The sequence below is a fragment of the Loxodonta africana genome, chromosome X, assembly GCF_030014295.1.
Source record: "Loxodonta africana isolate mLoxAfr1 chromosome X, mLoxAfr1.hap2, whole genome shotgun sequence".
NCBI classification, from domain to species: domain Eukaryota; kingdom Metazoa; phylum Chordata; class Mammalia; order Proboscidea; family Elephantidae; genus Loxodonta; species Loxodonta africana.
Genome location: NC_087369.1, coordinates 178,431,020 through 178,439,076, shown reverse-complemented (window position 1 = coordinate 178,439,076; position 8,057 = coordinate 178,431,020). Strand labels below are relative to the sequence as shown.

General features: G+C 37.4%; 1 pseudogene; it reads left to right on the top strand.

Annotated features, from left to right (window-relative positions):
* Positions 1–6,799: 6,799 nt before the first annotated feature.
* LOC111748446 (large ribosomal subunit protein eL21-like) lies at positions 6,800–7,329 on the top strand (annotated as a pseudogene).
* The last annotated feature ends 728 nt before the right edge of the window (positions 7,330–8,057 follow it).

Here is an 8,057-nt window from a genome sequence, read left to right as displayed (position 1 = left end):
TTCCTCACACATTCACCAAAGAGAATTCTGTCCTTGCACATTCTGTTCCTGGACTTTGTTCCAAAGATCAGGATAATGATTTAGAGAGAGAAATGAAACAAGCCAGGATTTGTTTGATTTATTTACATTGGAAAGAGCAGAGAATTACTAAAAGAAGAAAAAATTAACAGGTTACATATGAGCATTTTAGGTAATTTTGAGAGCGATAGAAAGAGATTGGAAGTATCTGCTTTGCCATAATGAGTGAGAATTTAGGAAGGTAAGTGGGTGAGAATTGTTTTTTAAAAGCTAATTTGCTGTGCATTATGAAATGGTGTATATGAAAGGCAAAAATAAAAGTGTAAATTTGTTTTACATTTCTTTTTGGATTTTAGACGTGTTTATTTGGACATAACACCATGTTAAGATTGCCATGAGGTGGATTGCCTTCATATAGGCTAAATTTGGGGGATAAAGTATAATTTTAGCAAGAGTATGGGGAAATGGTGAGAGTATAAATTGGTACTTCCACTTTGGGGTATAATTCGGCAGTTCTAGTAAAATTGAAATGTTAATAACATATGATACAACAATCTTACTTCCACCCTAGAGAAAAACACACATATGTTTTAGGAGACGTGTATAAAAATATTTTCTATAACACTGCAAAAATTTCAAAACAGCCTAAACATGCAAAAATAAATAGTCAAGTAAAAATTGTACATTTGATGGCATATGATAGAGCACTTAAAATAAATTAACTTGAGCTATATATATCTATGTGAATATATCCTAAAAGTGTAATATTGAGTGAAAAAAGCAAGTTACAAGATAACACATACTACATGATAATGTTTATGTAAAAAGAAACACACAAAAATTACTACTGTATATTTACATATGATTTCATGGATACATATATATGTGCATAAAAATATAAAAGAATTCTGGAAGGATACACATTAAACTTATAGCAGTAGTGATTTCTGAGGTGAAACACCGAACCAAACCCAGTGAACACAGGAGTGGATTAAATCAAGGATAGTGACCAAAAGGGATTAGGTTTATCTGTAATGTTTTAATTCTTTTTTCTAACTTTTTATTTTGAAATAATTACAGACTCATAGGAAGTTGCAAAAATAGTCTATAAAGTTCCTTGAATCAGTCACCCAGCTTCCCCCACTGGTGACATATCACCATATTGGTATGTTTCTGTTAACTAGACTACAAGCCTTATTCAGTTTTCATCATTTTTTTAACCTGAATTTGTGTGCATGTGTATAGTTCTATGCAATTTTATCCCATGTAGACATTCGTGTAACCACCACCACAATCAAGATACAGAACTGTTTCATTACCAAAAAAGGAACTCCTTCACACTGCTTCTTTGTATCTCCCCCCCATCGCTCCCCACCCTCTTTCCTGTCCACTGCTAATCACTAATCTGCTCTCCATCTCTATGGTTTTGTCATTATGAGAATACTATGTAAGTGGAATCATACAATATGTAATTTCCAGCCATTGGTCATGTTAATGAGAATTAGAGTGGGAGAGGAGTTGGACTATACATTCCAATTGCCACCCTACCCTCCTGCGGTTGTTAACGTTATGTGTCAACTTGGCTGGGCGATGATTCTCAGTGGTTTGGCAGTTATGATGTAGTTTGACAGTCGTATGACAATGTGATCACCTCCATGATGGGATCTGCTGTGAGTAGCCAATCAGTTGGAAGGGAGTTTCCTTCAGTGTGTGGTCTTCATCTAATACATAAGTGGACTTTCTGGCAAGACTTGTAGGCTTTTGCTTGCTCTGGATCCTGTAGCTGGCTCCTGTTCATCTGACTTCTGGTTCTTGGAACTTGAGCTAACAGCTTACCTGCCGTCTTGCTTGCTGATCTTGGGATTCATCAGTCTTTGCAGTCTGTGAGCAAGAGCCCTGCTGTCTGACCTGCGGATCTTGGGTTCATCAGCCCTTTCAGCTACGTGAATCAGGAAAAGCCTCTAGCCTGACCCAGGGACTTGGAATGTTTCCACTTCTACTACTGCATGAACCATTCCTTGATATATATCTTTCTACATAGATATTTATACACGTTACTGGTTTTGCTTCTCTAGAGAATCCAACCTAAAACTTTGAAGGAGTTATGAGCTTAATCAGTTTTTCACATGCATTTATTACATTCAAACATTTATGTTTTATTTCTCATTTTACCTGTCAGTAGATTTCTAACATTACCATACTTGTAACCCTGTGATAAAATCTATTTGATAGTAGTATATTGTTATTTTAATATACTGTTAAATTCAATTTGCCAGTATTTTACTTATAATTTAAAAAAAAAACACATATAGTCACAAGTAAAACAGGTTTATAATATCCTTAATATTATTGATAAATTTTTCAGCATTTAGTGTCAGAGTTTTGCTAGCCTCATAAAATGAATAAAACAGATTTCAATATTTTTCTGTGTTCTGAGATATTTTCTGTAGGTTTTGAATTAACTGTTCCTTTGACATTTGCTAAAACTTACCCACAAAGCCAGCAGGGCCCAGAACTCCATTTTTCTTTCGTGGTTATTGGTGTTTACATTTTTAAAAAATATTTCTTTAATTAATTTAGATAATTTGTATTTTTAAAAAAGATTGTACCTTTAACATTCATATACCAGAAAGTTTTTGGAGTTTGCCAGATAATCTGAAGGTAAAATCAACATACCTGTGAATTTCTATGTGTGAAAAATAGCTTATCTAAGAATTCTACCTATACAGCAAAGGCTGTACGTGAAGACTCCCAACCTGTTGCTGTCACTTCAATTCCGACTCACACCGACCCTATAGGTCAGAGTAGAACTGCCCCATAGGGTATCCAAGGAACAGCTGGTGGATTCAAACTGCTGACCTTTTGGTTACCAGCCGAGCTCTTAACCACAGTACCACCAGGGCTCCATGTTAAAACTGGCCAATGAGTAATAAAGAAGGCCCACCAGAGATTACCAGAACCTTTGAGGTGCTAGAGGTCACACTATAAAGGTGGGTTTATTGCCAACTTGCCTCAGAGTGTGAAGGCACTTTGTCCTCTACCTCTCAGTGAGAACTCTACTCTTAGCTATCACCTAACAACCACAGCAACCATGGGAATAAAATTTTAAAGCATAGATTAACCTGTCCTCTGTGGATGCCTCCAACTCTACCTCTATTTGATCACCCCATCTATCCCACTGCCTCATCTCACTACAGGCTTCTGGATCTCTGAACTGGCAATATAAAACTTCAGCAACTCCACATATTTCCTCTCTTCCTCATCAGGGTGTAAAAGATTGCCAAAGAGCTTCTTTTAACATACAACCAAACCTGTCAATGCTACACAAAAATAAAGCTATCTTAGTAAGGCTGAGAAAACAGAAATATAACTGACATATGAAAAGTTTTGACAGTTTAAAATAAGATGATCTTGTAAGTAAACATCTTCCCATGAAATTAAATTATTGCAAAAAAAAATAAAACAGCATTCTAGAAAAGGCTTCAATAATATTTTCAACTATATTCAAGAGAACATTATACCTATAAAACTAAATTAGAGAAGGCTGTTATAAAGTGGTCAGGAAAAAAGATGTAACAGAAGTGGACAGAGGTGAAGACATAATAAAAGAAATAGTAAAAGCCATTCCTGAGTTGAAAAAAAAAAAAAAACAAGACTGGCTGTAAATCAAAAGCACTTGCTGAGAAACAGGAAAAAAAAAAACCTACTCTAAGCATAAGGAAAAAAAAAAAGATGGTATTAGAAGGGGACCAAGGCAAAAATCTTCCTTGGTAGCCTGTTTTAAAATATCCAGAAACAAAAGCAGATATAGAAGGTTTGAAAATTTCACTTGAGTAGACTAAAAGAAGATAATGGAGATTTCAGATAATAAAAATAAGTCTTTTCAAATGCAAAAAGAAAGGAATCTCATAATATAAAATTTAAAAATATATTAATAAACAAAATACAAGAAGAAAGGGAGAAAGAAAAAGGGCCCAGCTGAAAGAGTAAAAAAAAAAAAAACAGCAGAAAGTCTATGTTTATTGATTATATGTGATCATACTAGGATTATCAAATATTAATAACATATCCCACAGGGGTCATTGAGCATTTTACAGTATAATGATACTGGCTTATGGAAGGAACCAGAATCCAAGTGTTAAGCCTAAGAGTTCTGTCCCTGTATCTCTAACCACCAGAAAACACTTAGGGCAACTAATTTGTGGGGCTAAGGGGGATGCGCAGGTGGTCTACAAATAGGGTTTGTTGCAGTCATAGATAAAAACCAAAACTCCAAACCAAACCCGTTGACGTTAAGCTGATTCCAACTCACAGCAAACCTATAGGACAGAGTAGAACTGCCCCATAGGGTTTCCGAGGAGTTGCTGATGGATTCGAACTGCCGACCTTTTGGTTGGCAGCCAAGCTCTTAACCACTATGCCACCAGGGCTCCTCATAGATAAAAAGTGACCCTAAACAGTCACTTAATGACAAGCCTAAGATAACAGAACTTAACTTTCAACATTGCAGTAGCTTTCTTCACAAAGAATTTTCATTGTAAGGCGGGACTAAGCCCAGCCTTTTCTGTATCTGTAGGTTAAAATGTTCTTGATTCTACCTCAAAGTCACTATCGGACCTCAGGAAAGCACTTTCTCAGCTCTGAGCCTGTCTCTTCACATTTACAATAAAATGGTACACCTCCAATGGTTATGAATTTCTTTATAATTGATCTGAAATCTACCTTCCTAAAAGTTCCACCCTTTGTTCTTATTTATGTCTCATAGGATCCAATGGAAGAAACCTAATGTCTCTTCCACAGAACAACTCTCCTTAGTGCGACTTCTTCAGGCTACATATCATTATCTCCTTTATTTCCCAAATGTCTTAGTTTCTGTGTACTTCCCTGTCTCATGATATTTTTTTTCTAAACTTGCCCCGCTTCGTCAATGTCCATCTTAAAACACTGAATACTTAATGGAGCTCAATACTCTAGGAATGGCATGACCAGTGTGTATGTATGCATGTTGTTGTTGTTAGGGCCGTCAAGTTGGTTCCAACACACAGCAAGCCTATGTACAACAGAGCAGAACAGTGTCTGTCCTGTGCCATCCTCACAATCATTGCTATGTTTGAGTCCATTGTTGCTGCCACTGTGTCAATCCACATTTATATATATATATATATATATATATATATATATATATATATATATATATATATATTTTTTTATTAGCACTGTCCAGCAATGCAATAGAATGTTTCTCAAAGTGGTAAGTTTCTGTCACTAAATGTTCAAAAAAAAGTATAGATGGTCTGTTGATGACACTGGATGAGAGATTCCTCTAACAGAGGTTGACCATTGGACCATACACTATCTAAAGTATCCCAACACTCTTAGAATTTTGTGGTTCTGTGAAATTCTCCCACAACCTAAAACCAAGGCAGATTTTAAAATTCATCTGGACAATTTGTGAATATTACATTTTTTGCAGTTAATTTTAAAGAAGCAAATAAAACAACCTTTTGAGTACCCACCACTAACTTAAAACTTCCACTGGTTAAGGCACTGTAAATATTCTATCTCATTGAATCTTCAGATTATACTCTGAGATAGCAGTCCACAGGGACAGGAATGATTCCCAATGTGCGGTGAGGGTGGCTTGAGTAGAATGAGCAAGGGCAAAAGTGGTATAAGATGAGGTCAGAGAGATAGAAAGGTGCTAGAGTTTGCTGACTCTTTTAGGCCATAGTTATGACTTTGGATATTATTGAGTGATATCAGAAATTATTGGAGAAAGTGAAGGAGACTTAAAGCACTTCTTGATGAAGATAAAGACTACAGCCTTCAGTATGGATTACATCTTAACATGAAGAAAACAAAAATTCTCACAACTGGACCAATAAGCAACATCATGATAAAGGGAGAAAAGATTGGAGTTATCAAGGATTTCATTTTACTTGGACCCACAATCAACACCCATGGAAGCAGTAGTTGAGAAATCAAAAGACACATTGCATTGGGTAAATCTGCTGCAAAAGGCCTCTTTAAAGTGTTCAAAAGCAAAGATGTCACTTTAATGACTACGGTGCACCTGACCTAAGCCATGGTGTTTTCAATCACCTCATATGCGTGCAAAAGCTGGACAATGAATAAGGAAGACCAAAGAAGAATTGACACCTTTCAGTTATGGTGTTCGTGAAGAATGTTGAATATACCATGGACTGCCAAAAGAATGAACAAATCTGTCTTAGAAGGAATACAGCTAGAATGGTCCTCAGAAACAAGGATGGTGAGACTTTGTCTCACATACTTTGGACATGTTAACAGGAGGGACCAGTCCCTGGAGAAGGACATAATGCTCAGTAAAGTAGAGGGTCAGTGAAAAAGAGGAAGACCCTCAATGAGATGGATTGACACAGTGGCTGCAACAATGGGCTCAAGCATAACAACGATCACGAGGATGGCACAGGACCTGGCAGTATTTCATTCTGTTGTACATAGGGCTGCTATGAGTCAGAACAAACTCGGTGGCACCTAACAACAACAAGTGGAAGTTTAGGTTATGTATACAGGACATTTATTCTTTTCTAATATATTCTTCTGGCAATGAATTCTCTCAGTTTTTGTTTGTCTGATGAAGTCTTTACCTAGCCTTAATTTTTATAGGATTTTTTCCTGGGCATGGAATCCTGGGCTGACAATTTTCTTGCCTCAACACGTTAAAAGCTCAGCAGGCTGTAATCTTTACTGAAGCAGATATCCAGGTCTTTCTCCCATGGAGTGGCAGTAATTTGCCAAAATGACCAACACAAAGGGAAAGAGAAGAGGCACCCACTATGCATTCTCTAGGCCTTTTATAAGACATGGAGTTGTTCCTTTGGCTACATTCATGCAAATCTACAAGAAGGATGATATTGTAGACATCAAGGGAATGGGCATTGTTCAAAAAGGAATGTCCCACAAGTGTTATCATGGCAAAACTGGAAGAGTCTACAGTGTTACCCAGCAGGCTGTTGCCATTGTTGTAAACAAACAAGTTAAAGGAAAGACTCTTGCCAAGAGAATTAATGTGTGTATTGAACATATTAAGCACTCTAAGAGCCGAGATAGCTTCCTGAAACGCATGAAAATTATCAGAAAAAGAAGGAAGCCAAAGAGAAAGGTACCTGTGTTCAACTGAAGCTCCAGCCTGCTCCAACCCAAGAAGCACACTTTGTGACAACCGGTGGAAAGGAACCTCAGCTGCTGAAACATATTCCCTATGAATTAATGCATAACGGGTGTAAAATAAAGATGTCTGTGATGTTAAAAAAAAAAGTAAGGAGGTAATTTTGCTCTTTCCTCAGGAGTAAGGCTCCCCCTCTCCCCCGCCCGTCCCTTTCCTCAGATGCAATGAGTGTTCACCAATACCCTAATGGTGATATGGTTCACCTTGTTGCCATTCCTTCCACAAATTAAGGCTTTTGTTCTGTATTGGAGATGGAGGAAAAGGATCCAAGGGGAGTTCTTGTCCCTCCCACATGACTGCTGTTCCCCTTCCCCGAAGTCTGCACCACAGTGCACACTTTTTAGAACTCTTTCCAGTCTTTACTGTGAGTGCCTAGTGAGGTTCATGGAGAAGGAGCCTGCAAGAGGATGCTGACTCTCCCAAGTTCCACGGCCCCTAAGGGTTTCATACTGTCCTACCAGCCCACTTTTAGTCCTCACCAAATAGTCTATTATTCTAGTTTAATGTTTCTTTCAGGTATCTGGTTGTGTATATCCTAGGCGAATGTGTGTTTGTGTCTCCTCTCTTACTGCAGGTACTGTCTGCCCATAGATTTATACCAGTTGATTGCTCTGCAACCTCAGATTTTTGATGGGTTTAAAAAATGCTGTGATTTGAAAATTAGTCTGGCTCTTTTCTCCCTCAAATTTGGAAGGGACACTCCCTGTTCTCTGCATCCCCAGGCAGAAGCCAGACGTGTGATACCATGTTTTTTGTTTGTTTTTTTCTTTTAATTCGAATTCCTAACGTTCATTGCAAGTGTATAGAAACACAATGTTGTTGTTAGGTG